General features: G+C 48.3%; 1 protein-coding gene across 8 annotated transcripts in view; it reads right to left on the bottom strand.

Annotated features, from left to right (window-relative positions):
* The window catches only part of KIAA0513, a 66,313-nt gene extending 60,984 nt beyond the window's left edge, over nt 1-5,329 (bottom strand). For 3 of the 8 annotated variants that reach the window (XM_063797898.1, XM_016930301.4, XM_054668540.2), the window contains exon 1: nt 5,189-5,291. The gene's annotated coding sequence lies outside the window, so the exon portion shown is untranslated. Of the gene's footprint in view, nt 1-5,096; nt 5,115-5,188 lie in introns of those variants that run through there. The other 5 variants (XM_016930302.4, XM_063797899.1, XM_009431342.5 and 2 more) reach the window with 4 other exon arrangements.
* Between the last annotated feature and the right edge of the window lie 15,118 nt (nt 5,330-20,447).

Raw genomic sequence — 20,447 nt, 5'->3', positions numbered from 1 at the left:
GAAGGCATTATGGATTGAATTCAGGCGCACCCGCCGCAACCCCTGGACCCAAAAGATATGCTGAGGTCCTAACCCAGGGAATCTGTGAACTTAATTGAAAATAGGGTCTCTGTGGGGCCGCGCGCGGTCTCTATGCCTGTAATCCCAGCACTTTGGGAGGCCCAGGTGGGCGGATCATGAGGTCAGGAGATTAAGACCATCCTGGCTAACACGGTGAAACCCTGTCTCTACTAAAAATACAAAAAATTAGCCGGGAGTGGTGGCAGGCACTTGTAGTCCCAGCTACTCGGGAGGCTGAGGCAGGAGGATGCCATGAACCCAGGAGGCGGATCTTGTAGTAAGCCAAGATTGTGCCACCGCACTCCAGCCTGGACGACAGACTGAAACTCTGTCTCAAAAAAAAAGGGTCTTTGTGGATGTAATTAGTTAAGAGGAGGTCATCCCACCACTTGAGAGGCCAAGGCAGGAGGATCACTTGAGGTCAGGAACTTGAGACCAGCCTAGCCAACATGGCGAAACCCCATGTCTACCAAAAATACAAAAATTAGCCAGGCGTGGTGGCACACACCTGTAATCCCAGCTACACAGGAGGCTGAGGCAGAAGAATGGCTTTAACTTGGGAGGCAGTGGTTGCAGTGAGCTGAGATCTTGCCCTGCACTACGGCCTGGGCAACAGAGACTCTGTCTCAAGAAAACAGAAGGTCACAATGGAGTAGTGTGGACCCCAAGTCCAATCCGACTGGTGCCCTTTTAAGAGGAGAAGAGAGGCATACCCACAGGAGGAGACATGAAGTGGAGACAGACACGCAGGGACAAGGAGGCCATGTGGCCACAGGGGCAGACCCTGGGGTGACGCAGCTGCCAGTGAGGGGACATCACGGATCACCGGCCACCAGTAGAAGCTGGGAGTGAGGCACAGAGTCTCCCTCTGAGTCCCCAAGAAGGAACCAGCCCTGTCGACACCTTAATTTTGGACTTCTGTTCTCCACAACTGTGAGAATAAATTTCGGTTGCTTTAAGCCCCAGTGCGTGGTTCTTTGTGAGAGCACTCCCAAGAGAAATAAAGGTGACCTGGCATTACTGTCTGTCTAGTGCCTGAATTCTCTTGCCCAGTGGTCCACTAGCCAGGCTAGGTTTGACCGTCTCTAGTAAAAGCATTCTCCATTAAACAAGGTCATTTCTGATATTGTTATGAAGAAAATAAAACACTGTAATATGATAGAGTGAGTGGGCAGGGATCAGAGGAAAAAGGAACATTATTTTGACTATTAGGGAAGGTCTCACTAAGGATGTGATATTGCAGCAGTGACCTGAATGACAGGAAGCTGGCCATGGAAAGGGGAGGAACAGCCCAGGCAAAGGTCCTGAGGCAGAGTCATTTTGGCACACGCAAGGCACAGGAAGAAGGCAGGACCGTGGTGAATGACAGCAGCAGTCGATGAAGCTGGAGAAACAGGCAGGGTCAGTCAGCACCTGTGCAGTTGCCCTAGTTGACCAAGGTCCTGGGAAGCTGCTGGGGACAGACACGATTTAACTCAAGAGTTTTTAAACGACCACTCTCGCACAATCACGGTCTTAAAACTGACGTCCGGGGTGCAGTGGTACATTGTTAGCTCATGGCAACCTCCCCCTCTGGGGCTCAACTGATCCTCCCACCCCAGCCTCCCTAGTGCTGGGATTACAGGTTTGCACCACCACACCTGGCTAATTTTTGTTTATTTTTTGGTAAAGACGGGGTTTTGCCATGTTGCCCAGGCTGGTCTTGAACTCCTGGGCTCAAGTGATCCGCCCACCTTGGCCCCTACAAAGTGCTGGTATTCCAAGCGTAGCCACCACACCCAGCCAAGGCCAAGTCTTTCTAACTATTACTTTTGTCCTTCAGTTCTTGGAACCTTGGGCCTCTACAGAATGAGCTTAATAAATCACAGTTCCCAAGCTTCTCCAGGCTTACATCTAATTCATTCACCACTGTAGCGGTTTCCAATTAATATGCTTATTTTTTTCTGCACCCTTCATTACATGTGACGTCCAGAAAAGAACACAATGTTCTAAGCATGGAGTAGATTGCAACTATCACCTGTTTCATTCCAGACCTACACTTCTGTTCGTGTGCTGGGGATTGCCTTGGCTTTCCATTGTTTTATACCACTGACTTGCCGAAACATTTACTGGCCAACCTCCCCGTGAAGTCCTTTTTAGGACTCCTCCCCATGATGCCCAGATTTAGAAAGTGGGATTAAAACTTGTCCTTCCCTCATGAGAACACTATGCCTTTATTTTTGTCTTTTTTTTTTTTTTAGATGGAGTCTTTCTCTGTCACCCAGGCTGGAGTGCAGTGGCGCGATCTAGGCTCACTGCAACCTCTGCCTCCTGGGTTCCAGTGATTCTGCCTCAGCCTCCTGAGTAGCTGGGATTACAGGTACCCGCCACCATGCCCAGCTAATTTTTGTATTTTTAGTAGAGACGGGGTTTTACCATGTTGCCCAAGCTGGTCTCGAACTCCTGACCTCAGGTGATCCACCTGCCTCGGCCTCCCAAAGTGCTGGGATTACAGGAAAACAACAGCCACCGCGCCCAGCCTTATGGCTTATTTTTCTTAAGTGTCACCATAATGCATACAATGCCACATATAAAAAACGGTTTCGAATAAACAAAGTTACTGGGTCAGCTCCCTTGGTTTCACAACCACCGCATTTCTCTTTCGGGTGGAGGACAAGGAAAACGATTCTAGCAGGCTGCCCGAGAACTGCGTGCTCTCTTGCCTCACACAGCTGAAGACACCTGGGCTATTTGGAAACATAGAGACTTAAGCAAAAGACGCTCTTTGCAATCATACTTCCTACTGGATTTCTCAAGGACGTCTAAATAAATCTGAGTCCATGCAGACTACCTCAAGCTTGGGGCGGGCGCAGGGGTGCTGCGGCAGACTCGGTAAGCCGGGGAGGTGGTGGAAGAGAAGGATGTTTTGCAAGCCTCTGGGGACCCCTCGTGTGAGGCACAATCCACCCGGATCCGCCCCACTTCCCATTCCACAGAGCGGTAAGGGCTGCTATATCCAGCGTCACACGGTTGGGTTAAACACTTCACTGTGCCCCCAGTAGCAAAGAGACCCTGGGCAAGTCACTCAGCCTCAGTTTCCTCATCTATGACATGGGAACGATAACAAACCCATCATGATTGCCAAGCTTATAATGAAGATCAGCCAAGAGTCTGCATGGGAAAACCCTTGGGAAGTATTAAAGTGAGGGTTATTACGGGCAATAGGGTTTTTACTCCTGCCTTTGCATGTCTTTCCTGCTGCTGGTTGACTTCTCAGGACTTTTTTTAAAAAACTGCCCCAGGCTGCTTTTCGTGTTTCTTTTAACCTGATTACTTTTGCTTTATGAGAGAAAGGAGGGAGGAGGTGGGAGGAGAGAGAAGCACACAGCATGACTCATCCCACCCCTTCCTGGGGACTGTCCTAAAAGATGCTCCTCAGAGCCGCTGGGGCTACTATAAAGCAATTCACCTTTGAAGAAGCAGTTATTGTCGTGAAAAGACAGCCACATTCAATATCTATGGAAATCGACCACTTTCTGGGATTTGGCAGCAGATTATTTAAGGCTTGTGATTTACTCAGTCACCTAGTGGCTTCTCATTGCCTTTGGCTGTTACATCTCAAATAATGCAAACCAACCTTCACACTAACTGACACGTCCCATACAAAAGGCAAACAGGGCCAGAAACGTCAGAATGTAACACAGAGAGGCTAGTGATGATCTGATCGCAAACGCTGCCTACATGTGAGTCCCACGCCATCTTCATCTCTTTAATGGAAAAAAAATCTCATGAGTCAACTTTTTCATTGCGAGCCAATTTCAATAGCCTTTCGTCCTGTGTTTCAAAGGCGTAAGCAGTCCGATTTCTGAACAAAGTGGAAATAAAAACAAGTGACAGCCAAAGAGAGACACTGAACAATGGAGAACGTACGCTTCCCAGGAGAAATGGGGGGAAGACAGGAAGGAACGCTCACATGCAATATTACCCAAACCTTTTTCCTTTGAACGATTCGGTGTTAAGCATCTCTCTGCCCTGCTTTTAGGCTGAGGGAGGGGGTTGCCTCTAAGGAAATGAATCTGAAACATCAACATCAAGTCGCAGCCTGGCTAAAGCAGCCTCGGTCCTGACAGCTGTCAGCCTGCCTCTAACACCGACTCACCACAGCCACTACCTCCACGTCAGGGGCGCCTCACCTGTGCCAGCTCAGAGGCTGTTCCTGCTCAATCTGGAGGCTGGGACTCATGCCTGGCCCCTACCTAGAGAGGAAGAGGACCTGGCTAGTGCCCCTGTAAAGTCTTTTTTTCCTCTTCCCCTTTTCATCTTCCCAAGTCTAATCAACCTGCAACCCAGGGAAGCACAAACCCAGGACAAGGGCGGGGGTGGGGGGCACGCACCCAGCTCCAGAACACTCAATTCTGTCCTTTCCAAGATCCTCTAAACGGGTTCAATTCTATCTGATCCAGCGGTCCTAAACTGACCTGCTAAAACCGCATTTCCATTGCTATCCTCCCTGCAATCCTCCCCTTTGCTCACTGGCCCATCAAGAGCAGAGGGAAGACGCAGAATGGACAGGGGTGGCCACCCAGGCCAGGAAGCCCCTTTCTCTTACCCCCACCCTGCTAGCCCCGGGAGCGATGAGGCAGCAACTTCACACCCCGCACACACGCATGACTCGCCAATGTCTTTCCCCCGGGGTCCTTGCACCCTCTCCCCAGAATGCCCTTGCAGGAGTCCGGGGTTTCTTCTTCCCCCAAGACTGGGACACCAGCTCCATCCCAAAGCCACCTGCTGCCACCATCTGCCCCGGGGTTGGGGGCGCCTCCTCCAGGCAGCGGCCCGGGTTGCACTCATTCACGGGCGTCCGCACTGCCCCTCCGCCCGTGGGCTCCCGGCGACCTTCCCCTATTCCCTTTGCCTCCCAGCAGGCGAGGAGCCCGCGGAGAACCCCGGCCTGAGACCTCGGCCCGCGAGGCCCCGCCCCCGCCCGCCCCGCGGACCCCTCCTCCCTCCCCGCGCCCCTCGCCCCACGGCGCTCCCAGCTGTCACCCCTCGCAGACCCCCATCCCGGGTCCCCGCAGTCCCTTCCGGGTCATCCTTCCCCTCATGAGCCTGTCAGGCCGGCCTGAGGCCACCCCACCGCACTTCTCACCGCGGGCGGACCGGACAGCGAACCGGCGTCGTCGGACTCGGCTGCTGCGGCGACTGCGCCGCCCGCGAGCAGCCGGGTCCTTTCCCGGCGCCGCGGCGCGAGCTGTCAGTCAACCGGACGCGCCCGCCTCCAGCCCCTTCTGCGCAGGCGCGAGACGGCCCTCCCCAAGCGGGGGGCGGGGGGCGGCCAGCGCTTGGTGTCACGTGACAGGGCGGAGCCTGAGGGGCCCGAGGTCTGCCCACGCTCGGTAAGAGCGCTCTCGGGGACGCCCGGCGCCCCCTTGCTGGCTCTGCTTAGAGGCTGGGTGTTCTCGGACTCTGGGAGGAGTGGGTGGGGCAGGCCCGGTGCAAACAGGTGAGTGGGTTATTTCATGATTTAGTTGGGGGCATGGGAAGCGCCATCAGGGAGCTAGGAAATACCGTCGGATTCTAGTTGTTTCCTAGCCCTGGGTTTCCCTACCTTTAAAACAGGCGTGTCAGTTACCCGCCCTATCCCCTAGTTACGGCGAAGGCATGTTATTAACCAACATACCATTAAAATTAGTCCAGCGAGTCTTTGAGCAGGAGCTAAAAATAATAATAAATAAATGGTATAAAAATTTTTCAAAAGAGATTTAAAAAAGAAAAATGTCCGGCTTGGATACTTGGTATGGAAGAGCAATCAGAGGCCAATTTACTTTTTTAAACGGGGCATCTTTGAGACTGGTAGATTCCATCTCAGCTGCTCCATAAATTCTAGGCCAGTCGGCATCTTTTCCGCAAATACAGTAAACACAACGTTCAGGCCATTCAGTTTCTTCTGTGTCTCCTCAATTAAAAGAAAAAAAGTTTTTAAAATAGAAGTGCTGCCTTTGGACGCCTTTTTAGTTGTAGAGGAAGTATAGAAACATAAACTGACAGCCCCTCCCTAGTAATTTGGGGGTTATGTCAAACTCGACTGCAGCACCTAGCAAAGTGGAGAATCTGGTTCTGGAGTATTGACTGACACCTCAAATTTTCTGAAGATATTTGTACAACTATATTCCAGTGCTATAATGCTCTTTCTGGTAGCTCCTTAAATGATCAAGCCCTGTCTCTAAAGAAATGCAGTGATATCTGAAATAGGGCTGAATGTCAATTTTAGAAAACGGTGGGTTTTCTGAAATTACGAGAGTTATGCAGGAGAAACAAGTTCTATCACTTAAGAGAAAAGATGACATATGGATCGATGATCAAGTACCTGTCCCACACCCCAAGCAGAAGTGGCAGTCCTTGGAAAGATGTAGACTTGAACTGTAGACTTCTTGGGAAAGTTTAAGGGAACACATGAAGAAAAAAGCTGGGAGCTGCAGTGCCGTGAGGGTTATGGAGCCTTCAGCACCATAGCTCCTTCTAGTTCACTCCAGATTTGTTTGACCAACTGGGTGTGGCCACCATGCATGTGAAGCTGGAACTCAGGGTGTCTCCAGCTTGGTGTGAATTCAGTTTGTGTCCAATACCCCTCATTCCTTTACGTGGTTGCTACAGGCGAGTGGGTGCGCTTTTGGTCTCTGCAGGGTTCTGCCGTGAGTCCAGCAGGATGCAAGTGCCATCTTGTAGAATTCATGGGAATGGAGGAGGATGGATGCTGTGGCTGAATAAACTCCTTCCCTGGGTCAGCAAGTGAACCTAGCACAAGGCACCGACTTGTGCCATCCTGACCTGCCCTTGCATTACCAGCTGTTTGGGAGAATTGTAAAAAGGTGACTCATTTAGAGTCAGATTCTGTTTTAGGGGAATATCATGCAGACCCTCTCCTGACTTCGTAGAAGGTTTTCTGACCTTGTCAAAAGGTTAGAGAGAGGCAGATGACATGACCATTTTTTAAAAGAGGAAGAAAGTGAGTTCTGCAAACCACAGATCAGTGAACTTGACATTGGGCCTGGAAAATCTTCAGGACAGATGACTTAACAAAAAAATATTTGTGACCTCTCCAAAGATGAAACAACAGTGACAAAGACCAAGTCACACTAGGTTAACCTTATTTCTTGATGTGAAATGTATAAATGTGTAAATCAAGGAAATATGGTGGAAATATATATCTGGGCCTGGAAGGTATATTTCCCAGTATTCTTTCAGTTACTAGTGATGGAAACTCAATTCAAACTGGTTTTTAAAAGAGAGGGGGCTGGGCGCGGTGGCCGACGCCTGTAATCCCAGCACTTTGGGAGGTCGAGGCGGGCGGATCATGAGGTCAAGAGATTGAGACCATCCTGGCCAACATGGTGGAACCTGGTCTCTACTAAAAATACAAAGATTAGGTGGGCATGGTGGCAGGTGCCTGTAGTCCCAGCTACTCGGGAGGCTTGAGGCAGGAGAATCGCTTGAACCTGGGAGGCAGAGGTTGCAGTGAGCCGAGATCGCGCCACTGCACTCCAGCCTGTCGACGGAGTGAGACTTAGTCGCCCCCCCCACCAAAAAAGGAATATGTTGGCAGACATAAAAGGCTCTGGGGTTGGCTCAGCAGGATCCAGGGGCACAAGTGATGTCATCAGAACTTGGTCTCTCCCACTCTTCACTGCTCCTTTGAGTTGGCTTCAGTCTCAGATTAGGCTCTTTTTTTTTTTTTAAATCGTCTCACTCTGTCACCCAGGCCGGAGTGCAGTGACGCAATCTCAGCAACCTCCACCTCCCAAATTCAAGCGATTCTCTCGCCTTAGCCTCCCAAGTAGCTGGGAATGCAGGTGCGCACCGCCACGCCTGTCTAATTTTTGTATTTTTAGTAGAGATGGGGGTTTCACCATGTTGGCCAGGCTGGTCTCGAACTGCTGGCCTCAAGTGATCCACCTACCTCGGCCTCCCAAAGTGCTGGGATTACAGGCGTGAGCCACCACGCCTGGCCTCAGATTAGGTTCTTTTTACAGAGTGTCCTCCAAGAGCTCTAGGCTTATATTGTCTCAGCTTAGCAGCCCCCATGGAAAAAAGGATCTTCTCTTTCAATACTTTGAGCAAAAGCCCCAGGATTTGTTCTGAATGGACTGATGCACCTGTGTGTTCATCCCCTGGAACCAATCTCTGAGGCCAGGTTGTTGGAATAACTGGATTGATCAGATCTGCACAGGAGTAGGGGTCAGCCCCACTCATACTACTTGAGTGGAGAGCAAGGGAACAGAGGCTCTTCTGAGGAAACTGAGGTGGTCTGGCCAGAACAAGGAGGGTCGTTTCTGGATAGGCAGGGAAAAGCTACAGATATCCAGGATGGAGCCTCTGCTGACATATCTCATGACATTGTACAAAGGACACGGGAAGGAGGTAGGAGAAGCAGTAAAGTCATTGGATGGCTAAATCAATATTAAAAAATACTCTGTCCGGGCACCGTGGCTCACGCCTTTAATCCCAGCACTTTGGGAGGGCAAGGTGGGCAGATCACAAGGTCAGGAGTTCAAGACCAGCCTGGCCAACATGGTGAAACCTCATCTCTACTAAAGATACAAAACATTAGCTGGGCATGGTGGCGCGTGCCTATAATCCTGGCTACTGGGTAGGCTGAGGCAGGAGAATCACTTGAACCTGGGAGGCGGAGGTTGCAGTGAGCCGAGATCGTGCCATTGCACTCCAGCCTAGGCAACAGAGCAAGACTCTGTCTCAAAAAAAAAAAAAAAACTCTGAGACCAAGTGTGGGGCCTCATGCCTGTAATCTCAGCACTTTGGGAAGCCAAGGCGGGTGGATCATCTGAGGTCAGGAGTTTGAGACCAGCCTGGCCATCATGGTGAAACCTCATCTCTACTAAAAATACAAAAATTAGTCAAGCGTGGTGGCACATGCCTGAAATCTCAGCTACTTGGGAATCTGAGGCTGGAGAATTGCTTGAACCCGGGAGGTGGAGGTTGCAGTGAGCTGAGATCCTGCCATTGCATTCCAACCTGGGCGACAGAGCGAGACTCTGTCTCAAAAAAAAATACTTTGAATAGGTTGGGCGTGATGGCTCATGCCTATAATCCCAGCACTTTGGGAGGCCGAGGCAGATCACCTGAGCTCAGGAGTTTGAGACCAGCATGGGCAACATGGTGAAACCCTGTCTCTACCAAAAATACAAAAAAATTAGCTGGGCATGGTGGCGCATGCCTGTAGTCCTGGCTACTTGGAAGCCTGAGGTTAGAGGATTGCTTGAGCCTGGGAGGTCAAGGTTGCAGTGAGCCAAGATTGTGCTGCTGCACTCCAGCCTGAGTGACAGAGGGAGACCCTGTCTCAAAAAACAAACAAAGAAATACTTTGAATAGAGGATGAGTCCAAAATACAACTATACAAAATAGCAGGTGATATGCATTAGCACCAGTTCTGTGTGTGTTTGACTACCATGCCTATTTTTCCTTTGTTTGTAACAAATCACCACAAACTTACTGGCTTAAAAACAACACAATTGGCCAGGTGTGGTGGCTTATGCCTGTAATCCCAGCACTTTGGGAGGCCGAGGCGGGTGGATCACCTGAGGTCAGGAGTTCAAGACCAGCCTGGCCAACATGGTGAAACCCTGTCTCTACTAAAAATACGAAAATTAGCCAGGCATGGTGGTACACCTGTAATTCCAGCTACTCAGGAGGTGGAGGCAGGAGAATTGCTTGAACCTGGGAGGCAGAGGTTGCAGTAAGCTGAAATTGCGCCACTGCACTCCAGCCTGGGCCACAGAGCGATACTTCGTCTCAAAAAAAAAAAAAAAGAAAAGAAAGAAAAGAAAACCATAATATATTATCTTACAGTTCTGGAGGTCAAGTCCTAAAATTGAGGTGTCAGCAGGGCTGTGTTCCTTTCGGAGGCTCTAGGGGAGAATTGTTTGTCTTCTCTGGCTTCTAGAGGCCACCTGCATTGCTTGGCTTGTGGCCCCTTCCTCTGTCTGCCTAGTCAGTCTCCTTTACTCTGGAACAGTTCCTCAGCTTTTCTTTGTCCTTTAAGACACTGATATTGACTAAGAGTGCAGGCCAGTGGTTCCATAGGATGTCCCTCAATTTAGATTTTCCTGATTGTTCCCTTATTATTAGAGGCAGGTAACACAGTTTAGCAACAGCAATTCATAGTGAAGTTGTGATCTTCTTAGTGCTTCATATCAGGAGGCACATATTATCTATTTGTCTCATTATTGGTGATACTATGCTTGACCCATGGTGATATATTTCTCCATTGTAAAGGTACCTTTTTTCCTTTGTAAGTAATCAGAAATTTGTGGGGAAGATACTTTGAGACTATTTAGATACCCTATCTTACAACAAACTCAATGAACTTTCAGCTAGTGGTTTAGCATCCATTAATGATAAGTCTATAGTGGTCCCCAAATGTTGAGTTTTCTTCTTCTCCTTCTTATTATTATTAAGACAGAGTCTTACTCTTTTGCCCAGGCTGGAGTCCAGTGGCGCAATCTCAGCTCACTGCAACCTCCGCCTCCCACGTTCAAGTGATTCTCCTGCCTCAGTCTCCCAAGTAGCTGGGATTACACGCATGTGCATCATGCCTGGCTAATTTTTTTTGTATTTTTAGTAGAGTCAGGGTTTCACCATGTTGGCCAGGCTGGTCTCGAACTCCTGACCTCAAGTGATCCAACCGCCTCGGCCTCCTAAAGTGCTGGGATTACAGGTGTGAGCCACTGTGCCTGGCTGAGTTTTCTAATTCTATTGCTCCACCTACATTTATTAGTTGACATTTCCCTGTATCTGTCTTTGCCCTTTTTTTTTTTTTTTGAGACAGAGTTTCGCTCTGTCGCCCAGGCTAGAGTGCAGTGGCACGATCTCGGCTCACTGCAAGCTCCGCCTCCCGGGTTCACGCCATTCTCCTGCCTCAGCCTCCTGAGTAGCTGGGACTACAGGCGCCCGCCACCACGCCTGGCTAATTTTTTTTTTGTATTTTTAGTACAGACAGGGTTTCACCGTGTTCGCCAGGATGGTCTCGATCTCCTGACCTCGTGATCCAACCGCCTCGGCCTCCCAAAGTGCTGCAATTACAGGCGTGAGGCACTGCGCCCGGCCTGTCTTTGCCCTTTTCTAATCTGTCCTCCGCAAAGCAGCTGGAGGGCTCTCTTTTCTCCTCTCCTCCTTCTCCCCTCCCCTCCCCTCTTCTCTCTCTCCTCTCCTTATCTCCTCCTCTTTCTCTCTCGTTCTCTTTCTCTCTTTTTCTTTCTTTCTTTCACAGTCTTGCTCTGTTGCCCAGGCTGGAGTGCAGTGGCACAATCTCTGCTCACTGCAACCTCCATCTCTTGGGTTCAAGTGATTCTCGTGCCTCAGTCTTCTGAGTAGCTGGGATTATAGGTGCACGCCACCATGCCCAGCTATTTTTTTGTATTTGTTTTTCTTTAGTAGAGACAAGGTTTCACTGTGTTGGCCAGGCTGGTCTCAAACTCCTGGCCGCAGTTGATCCACCTGCCTCAGCCTCCCAAAGCTCTGGGATTATAGGTGTGAGCCACCACGCCTGGCTTTTTTTTTTTTTTTTTTTGGATGGAGTCTCGCTCTGTCACCAGGCTGGAGTGCAGTGGCATGATCTTGGCTCACTGCAACCTCCGCCTCCTGGGTTCAAACGATTCTTCTGCCTCAGCCTCCTGAGTAGCTGGGACTAAAGGTTTGCGGAGCACACCAAACTAATTTTTGTATTTTTAGTACAGACAAGGTTTTACCATGTTGGCCAGGATGGTCTCGATCTCTTGACCTTGTGATCCGCCCACCTCGGCCTCCCAAAGTGCTGGGATTACAGGTGTGAGCCACTGTGCACCCCCCCCTTTTTTAATTTTTAATTTTTTTTTTAAAGAGAGCGTCTTGCTCTGTCACTTAGGCCGGAGTGCAGTGGTGTGATCACGGCTCACTGCAGCCTTGACCTCCTGGGCTCAAGCGATCCTCCCACCTCAGCCTCCTGAGTAGCTGGCACTACAGGTGTGTGCCACCTTAACTGGCTAATTTTTGTATTTTTTGTTGAGATGGGGACTCACTGTGTTGCCCAGGCTGGTCTCAAACTTCTGGGCTCAGGTAATCCTCCCCGCTCAGCCTCCCAAAATGCTGGGATTACAGATGTGAGCTTCTGTGCCTGGCCTGGAGTGACCTTTAAAAACCACAAATGTGCTCCAGTCCTTCAGTGGCTTTCCTCTGCCCCTCACATATGCCAGCGTCCTTCACCTGTTGCTAGGGCCCAGCATGACCTGGCCCTTCCAAGCTTTCTGTGTGGTCTCGAGCCGCTTCCCCTTGCCCTCCACACACTGACCCTCGCAGGGCCTTAAAGAGTCCATGCTCCTTTCTAGTGTAGGACCTGCCTGCGTGTCCCTTTGCCCAGAACCCACTTCCTTTGACCTCAAGCTCCTTTGCTCAACAAATATCCATGTCTTTCACATGTCACATCCTAAAGGAATCCCTGCATGTGACCTCCAGACCAAGTCAGAGTCCTGGGTGTATCATCTCAGCAAATAATATCATCTTCCTCCACAGAAACACGTTTGCAATTATGCATTTGTGAAAATGGACTCTAAGCTCCATAACAGGCAGGAGCTTTGCCTAGTTTTGCTCACTCATGTGTCTGCAGCACTTAGCATGGTACCAGGCACACTTGTTGAATGAATAAATATGAGTTTAAAACAAGGATCGCAGGGAGAAGGTAGACAAGACGAGGACTGGGTTATTGTAGCCTGAGGACAAATGGGCAGGGGCTTGCTTCTGAAGGACTCAGTGGATGTGGTCATGGTACCCACTTTAGGACACCCGTGCCTAAGGCAAGCCCTTGAGGAGGCTGGCTTGGCACAGAGCTAGTATTGTGGGCCCTTTCGAGAGGGGTGTGGCGTAGCCGAAACGGCAGAGCTTTCACAGCCCAGTGTTGCTCACCTGCCAGCTGGCTCTGCTCCTGTACTTCATTTGGTCAATGGCTTACATCTGACTCTGAGTTTCTGCAGCTGTACAAAGAGATTTCACAGGGTGGTGAGGATGAAGTGAGTCTACGAGGCGGTATAACAGCAGCTAAGAAGTTCAAGGCACATTTGGGGCGGCATCCTGGCTCTCCACCTCTTCACTGTGTGACCGGGAGCACACTGCTCAACCTCTCTGGTCCTGTTAGTCTAGAAAAGGGACCAATCATAGTGAGTTCACTCATTCATTCAGTGCAGATCTATTGAATGACTACTTTTTCAAAAGTTTTTATTATTTATTTATTGGAGACAGAGTCTTGCTCTGTCACCCAGGCTGGAGTGTAGAGGCACAATCTCGGCTCACTGTAACCTCTGTCTCCTGGGCACAGAGCCATTCTTCTGCCTCAGCCTCCTGGGTAGCTGGGATTACAGGTGCCTGCCACCACGCCCGGCTATTTTTGTATTTTTAGTAGAGATGGGGTTTCACCATATTGGCCAGGCTGGTCTCGAACTCCTGACCTCAGGTAATCTGCCCGCCTCAGCCTCTTAAAAGTGCTGGGATTACAGACCTGAGCCACCGTACCTGGCCAGATGACTACTTCTTTTTAGAGGCAGGGTCTCACTATGTTGCCCAGGCTGGCATGCAGTGGCTATTCACATGAGTGCCTACTTTTGGACAGGCAGTGGGGACACAGTGAACAACACCAACAAAACCCCCTGCCTTTTGTGAGGCTTGCATTCCGATGAGGAATAGTCAACGGGGTAAGTGAAGGATACAGGTGAGACGTGAGATGTGGCAAGGAGTAAACCAGGGAAGGGAAATGAAATATGTTGCAGGAATGCGAGGGAGGGAGAAATTTTACATGGGGGACCAGGGAGGAAAACACTTTCTGAGTCAAGTCCTAACAGCCATGAGAGAATGAGCATGGACTACCTTGGTCACGCTTGGCACTCAATGAGTGGCCCACACAAGGCTTTGCCAAGCACCCTACCTCCAATTCCAGACCTGCTCCACCCACAGCGGAGGTGAGGTGGCCTGCAGAAAAGGAATTCAGGGACACGTCACCCCCTTCGGGTTTAAACATCTACCACAGGTTGTGGAATTTCAGTCTTCTGGCTTTCCTAGCATGGCTGTTGAACTCAACACCACAAACTCGGTGGGAAAAATAAGAACCCAAACACCCGTCCGGAACAAGTCTCTGATTTTCCACTGCATAACCTTTGCAAGTTTCTCTCTCTCCCTGCCAGCATCTACTTGAAATAGAGAAGACACCAGCTGGGCGCAGTGGCTCATGCCTGTAATCTCAGCACTTTGGGAGGCCAAGGTGGGCGGATCACCTGACAGGGTTGGGAGTTTGAGACCAGCCTGACCAACATGGAGATACCCCGTCTCTACTAAAAATACAAAATTAGCCGGGCGTGGTGGCACTTGCCTGTAATCCCAGCTACTAGGGAGGCTGAGGCAGGAGAATTGCTTAAACCTGGGAGATGGAGGTTGCGGTGAGCTGAGATCGTGCCATTGCACTCTAGCCTGGGCAACAAGAGTAAAACTCTGTCTTAAAAAAAAAAAAAAAAAAAGAATACAAATAAGTGTACATAACTGAATGAATTTTTACCTAATGAACATCCGTATAACCAGCACCCAGACCAAGAGATTGAATATTACTAGCACCCTGCCCCCCACGCTCCCTTCCCTTCAGTGAGAATCACTGCCTTGCCCTGTCTTCCTACACCGAAGATCAGTTTTGCCTCTTTTTATTATATTGCATGTACTCTTTTGTGTCTTCCTGCTTTTACTCAACATTATGAGACAAGAATAATCCAGGGTGGCCACAGGAGAATTAAATTCCGAGCAGTAGTTTCACATGACTAGAGGCTATGGACTTATAAGACCCCAAAAACCAGGATGTGGGTCAAACTGGCTAAGACCAACTGGACCCAACATGGCACTGGATGTGACCAGGTTTCTCCTAGGACCTCAATATACACTCATTAATATCCTAAACACACACCCACCCGTGTCTCGACAGTTCCAAGAACACCCAGATTTGATGTAAAAATGGGTGGCACCACAGTTCCAAGAAATCTCCACCTTTTCCCAGGAATGTTCATGAATATCCCACCCCTTGGTTAAAGAAACCTATAGAGGTAGCAACCTCAAACCCCCTTACACGTGACTTTTGAGTCCGCCTGCATTCCCTTGAGTGTGTACTTTTCCCTTTGCAATAAATCACTGTGCTTTCACTATTTTCTGACTTATCCTTAAATTCCTTCTCACGACAGTGTGAAGAGCCTGGACACCAGCTGGGGTTGAGGTCCCATTGGTGTTTGGGGATCTCTCCCAGCCCACGGGTATCAGTTATATTTGTGAGATTGATTCATGTTGTTGGGTGTCGCATGTATGTGTATTGTCGTTGTGGCATAGTATTTCATTGCACGAATATGCCACCATTTATTCATTCTGTTCATGGACATTTAGGTTGTTTGAAGTTTGGGGCTATTATGGATGGTACTGTATGAATGAACATTCTAGTAGAAGTCTCTTGGTGAGCATAGGATGTGCATGTTCAGTTTGAGCAGCTCCTCCTGTGAGTTGTCCAGGGCAGTTGAACAATTACACTCTCACCAGCAGCGTGCGGAAGTTCGGTTGTTCCGCGTTTGGCCAACCCTTGGTGGTGTTTCATTCTCGCCATTCTAGTGGGTGTCTGGATACTATTTCATTGTGGTTTAAGTTTTCATTTCCCTGATGACTAATGAGAATGAGCACTTTCATATCTTTCAGATATTCTCTTTTGTAAAGTATGTTCAGTGTTTTGCCAATTATTCTATTGGGTTGTCTTATTTATTTGTAATTACATTTTTACATAAATTTTTTCATGTATGTAAAAATGAATACATGCTCATGATTAAAAAATTGAACAAGTTGGCCGGTGTGGTGGCTCATGCCTGTAATCCCAGCACTTGGGAGGCTGAGGCAGGGGAGTCGCTTGAACCTAGGAGGCAGAGGTTGCAATGAGCCAAGATCACACCATTCCACTCCAGCCTGGGCAATAAGGGTGAAAACTCCATCTCAAAAAAAAAAAAGAAAAAGAAAAAAGAAATCAAGTCTAATCTCATATTTTAGAGATTATTTTTGTATAAAGCTGAGGCATACAAAGGGGAAATGACTGGCAGAAGACCACATATCACTTCCGTTGAGAAACAGATGAAGATCCTTGATAAGAATGGAATTATTTTTGTCAACTGCTAGCATCTCTGTTAAGTATTTTAACGAGACAGGTGCGGTGGCTCATGCCTGTAATCCCAGCACTTTGGGAGGCTGAGGTGAGAGGATCCCTTGAGTTCAAGACCAGCCTGGGCAATATAGTGAGAACATGGCCATCACCCTCAATCTTTAATAAAAAAAAAAATTAACCAGGTGTGGTGGCCGGCAGCTGTAATCTCAGCTACTTGGGAGGCTGAGGCGAAGGATCGCTTGAGCCAAGGAGTTCGAGGCTGCAGTGAGTTATAACAGGGCTACTGCACTCCAGCCTGGGCAGCAGAGCAAGACCTTGTCTCTCTCGCCAAACAAAGATTTTAATAAATGATTTGATTTTTTAATTTCTTTTAGCAAGGGTACAATTTTACACAAGCTATACCAGTAACTAAAAGCACAGGCAATGCAAACAAATATAAAAGAACATTTCAGGACTGTAAGCCAAAAATAAAATTTTCGGCCAGGTGTGCTGGCGCATGCCTATAATCCTAACAGTTTGGGAGGCTGAGGTGGAAGGATCACATGAGCTCAGGAGTTTGAGACCAGCCTGGGCAACATAGTGAGACCTCATCTGTATAAATTTAAATAATAATAATAATAAAATTTAAAAAGTTAAAAAAATAAAATTCTAAGCCCCCCAGCCAACTGAATGGACCCTTCCTCTTGGCCAAGGGCATTACAAAGCTCACCTGAAAAACTAGTTTAGGCCATGACGTGGTTGGGGGGGGTGGAAATGCCCCACTATATATAATCCCTCCTCCTGTTGGAATTTAGGCACAGCTGACCAGAACTAACATTGAAACAGAGATCTTAAGACTGATGAAGAAACAGACTTTTTGTCATATGACACCAAATTCCAGCCTGACTCTAGTATAGCATCACATGACAGATAGCAGGCCCTGAGAGAAATCAAAGTATATTTCTTTTTCTTTTTCTTTTTCTTTTTTTTTGAGATAGGATCTTGTTCTGTCTCCCTAGCTGGAGTGCAGTGGTGGGATGATCAGCCTCAACTTCCTGGGCTCAAGCAGTCCTCCCACTTCAACCCCCTTGAGGAGCTGGGACTACAGGGATACGCCACCACGGCCAGCCAATTTTTAAATTTTTGTAGACAGGGTGTCATTACATTTCTCAGGCTGGTCTCAAACTGGCCTCAAGCTATCCTCCTGCCTTGGCCCCCCAGTATGCTGGGATTGCAAGCGTGAGCAACCGTGCCTGGCCCAAAGTATATTTATTTGACATATTTGGAAATGGCCCTGCAAAGCTGTCTCCTGTGGGGAAGTCTACATTCTGTTGAGAATCCCCTTTTCTATTCAGGTGTTTTTCTTGATCCAGGAGATAATTTACTAAGAACCTGGCACCTTTTTTAGGTCTGTTAAGAGCTCTGAGGCCGTGCGTGGTGGCTCACACCTGTAATCCCAGCACTTTGGGAAGCCGAGGCGGGTGGATCGCCTGAGGTCAGGAGTTCGAGACCAGCCTGGCCAACATGATGAAACCTCGTCTCTACTAAAAATACAAAAAATTAGCTGGGCATGGTGGTGGGCGCCTGTAATCCCAGCTACTTGGGAGGCTGAGGCAGGAGAATCGCTTGAACCTGGGAGGCGGAGGTTGCACTGAGCTGAGATTGCGACATTGCACTCCAGCCTGGGTGACAAGCGTGAAACTCCATCTCAAAAAAAAAATAAACAAAACAAAACTCCTAAGCCTGCTACTTGGAGGCTTCACATGCATGATGAAACCAAAGTCTCCACAACCCCTTAACTGACGCATTCCTTTCTATTGGCTCCAGGTCTTTAGATAATAACTCTGCCAACTAATTGCCAATGAGAAAATCTTTCAATCTGCCTGTGACCTGGAAGCACCCCTCCCCCAACCTCACGACGTTATTTCAGTTGTCCCACCTTTCCAGACTGAACCAATGTACATCTTACACGTATTCATTGATGTTTTGTCTCCCAAAAACCAAACTGTGACCCAACCACCTTGGGAATGTTCTCAGAATCCCCTGGGGCTGTGTCCTGGGCCATTGGTCACTCATATTTGGATCAGAATAAATCTCTTCAAATATTTCACAGAGTTTGACTGTTCGGCTCTTTTTGTCAACAGGACCCTCTAAATTTGTCAAGGGGTAAGTCAAGCCCTGGAGACTGGATCATATGGCATGTTTGCAACTTCTGCTTCTTACACTATAGGTTAACTCCCTTCCTCACTGTTCTTGTTCTGTAGATGACTAGGAGAGATCTCCTCCCCTTCCAATCACTAATCTTTGTTACAGATTAACTGCCTTCTTTATTGTCCTGTACCTAACTCACACCAGATGCCACAAAGACTCTATGGCTGTCACACCTTCACTGTGGAATGTTAAATAAACCTTTTCTAAAAAAAAGAGCACCTTGACGAATCAGATTGTTGTAACTGTGCATTAAGCCTGCTATAGAAAGATGTTGAAATTCTGTTAAGCTTCCCTAAACTATTTCTCTATAAACCATCCCCAAACTTCTACACTCCATACAGTGACTTCCATGCTTTGAAATCTATACTTCTCAGGTGGCCATCCTGAAACTTTGAGCTTGAATAAACTCTCTTTAGATTCCAATCCTTTTGATTATTTTGGGTTGACAAAAGTGTGGGGACTGAGAATTATGTGGTGAGGATCCCTCCACTCCTCATTTTTTGAGAAAACTTTAAAATGGGCGCAAAGATTTTTGGGTGTGTAGGGGAGGAAAAAAAAAACTCCTTATCTCTATCTACCCTTTTACATTCTTGGTTGGGGTCCCTGTAACAAAGACAAATTAGGCTGGGTGCAGTGGCTCACGCCTGTAATCCTAGCACTTTGGGAGGCCAAGGTGGGTGGATTACCTGAGGTCAGGAGTTCCAGACCAGCCTGGCCAACATAGTGAAACCCTGTCTCTACTAAAAATACAAAAATTAGCCAGGTGTGATGGTGGGCGCCTGTAATCCCAGCTACTTGGGAGGCTGAGGCAGGAGAATTGCTTGAACCCAGGAGGTGAGGTTGCAGCGAGCTGAGATCACACCACTGCACTCCAGCCTGGGAAACAGAGCGAGAGTCTATCTCAAAAACAAAACAAAACAAAAAAACACAAATTAATAAGAGAAAAACAGAAGTTTATTAACATGTACATCTCATATATACATAAGAGAAACTTGGGAAAGAGTAACTCGAAGAGGTAGCTTGGAATGTGGTTTCACATAGTACCTTCGACAAAGAATAATACCTTTGGCCGGGCGTGGTGGCTCATGCCTACAATCCCAGCACTTTGGGAGGCCAAGGTGGGTGGATCACTTGCAGTCAGGAGTTCAAGACCAGCCTGGCCAACATGGCAAAACCCTATCTTTACTAAAAATACAAAAATTAGCCGGACGTGGTGGCGGGCCCCTGTAATTCCAGCTACTCAGGAGGTTGAGGCAGGAGAATTGCTTAAACCCTGGAAGTGGAGGTTACAGTGAGCTGAGATTGCACCACTGCACTCCAGCCTGGGAGACAGAGTGAGACTCCATCTCAAAGTAAAATAATAATAATAATAATAAAAGAACAATACTTTTGTAGAGAAATGACAGGACAAAGGAGTTTTGAGCTTCCAAAAGTGGCAAACTATGGAAAGGTTTATATATGGGAAGAAACTTAATAGAGTAATGTTTGTTTGCAGATTCCTTTGGTGCCCTCTCTGGGCTAAGAAGAGTCTAGAATGTCCAGTAAAGGTGAATTTACACCTGCCCTTTAGGCAGAAAAGGGAGGATAAAGAGAACTTTTCCTGCATTTGTCGCTTCTTAATTGCCTTCAGCTGAAAATAATTTTTATGTCGAAGAGGCATATTTTGCGGTGATATATTCTGGTTTTCTTTTTCTTTTTCTTTTTTCATTGAGATGGAGTCTCGCTCTGTCACCCAGGTTGGAGTGCAATGGCACGATCTCGGCTCACTGCAACCTCTGCCTCCCGGTTCTCAAGCGGTTTCTCCTGCCTCAGCCTCCCGAGTAGCTGAGATTACAGGCGCCCAAAACTGCACCCGGCTAATTTTTGTATTTTTAGTAGAGATGGGGTTTCGCCACGTTGACCAGGATAGTTTCGAACTCCTGACCTCAGGTGATCTGCCTGCCTCGGCCTCCTACAAGTGCTGGGATTACAGATGTGAGCCACCACACCCGGCCTTATTCTGGTTTTCTTT

The sequence above is a fragment of the Pan troglodytes genome, chromosome 18 (assembly GCF_028858775.2).
Source record: "Pan troglodytes isolate AG18354 chromosome 18, NHGRI_mPanTro3-v2.0_pri, whole genome shotgun sequence".
In the NCBI taxonomy this organism is placed as follows: Eukaryota; Metazoa; Chordata; class Mammalia; order Primates; family Hominidae; genus Pan; species Pan troglodytes.
Note: the sequence above shows the minus strand (reverse complement) of the source record. Positions and strands in the feature narration are given on the sequence as shown.